Consider the following 833-nt stretch of genomic DNA (forward strand, 5'->3'; position numbering starts at 1 on the left):
ATAGTTGTCAAGCAACATTATACAGACACTCCTCTGTTATCCAACGGAATCTGTTCTGGAAGTAGCGTTGGATAGTGAAACCGCTGTAAAGTGAGTCCCATGTTAATCAGTGGCGGGGAGCGTTGGATAACGCATTGAGGCGTCGAAAAATGGCCATAGGGTTACATTGTAAAGCGTTGGATATACTTTTTGTTGTAAAGTGAAACGTTGGATAGCGAGGACTACCTGTTTATGTATTTGGGATAAGGCCGTGACTATAGTGCCGTCACTGTCACCCGTCGCCTTCGCCACCGGCGAAAGGTATGTTTCGCCGGGCGGCGGGGTCGGGGGATTCCGGCAATTTAATTTGCTCAAGGGCCGTCCCGTGACAGCCCTTGAAAAATCAAATTTTGCTGGCTTCCAGTTTCCGTGTCGTCGCTCCGTCGTGCGCACTATAAGCGCACGCGGCGGCGGCAATGTATTTGTTTCCGGGCGACGTTGCGTCGCCGGCACTATAAGCGCGGCCTAAGACTGGAAGGCATTACAGGGAGGCGTGAAAACAAAGTATAACATTTAATGAATAACTTTTAAGATCTGCCAGATTGGCGCCTGTTACGCCAGGTACAGCTAATTATATAACACAGTAAAATGCAACTCACACCTGCCGGCTTTCATACAATCTGAACGCTTTTTTTTTTGTTACTGAAAAGCGATTTCATATCATTTTAACATTTTAATGTCGAGGACCGAAATATTTTCTTGCCAGGTAACTCATTTTATATCCGAAATGTACACCTAAGCCTACATGTCAGGCCGTTTCCGTTAGTGTTGACACAATGAAGCAGAGTCTCTGG

This window comes from Ascaphus truei, chromosome 9, assembly GCF_040206685.1.
Source record: "Ascaphus truei isolate aAscTru1 chromosome 9, aAscTru1.hap1, whole genome shotgun sequence".
In the NCBI taxonomy this organism is placed as follows: Eukaryota; Metazoa; Chordata; class Amphibia; order Anura; family Ascaphidae; genus Ascaphus; species Ascaphus truei.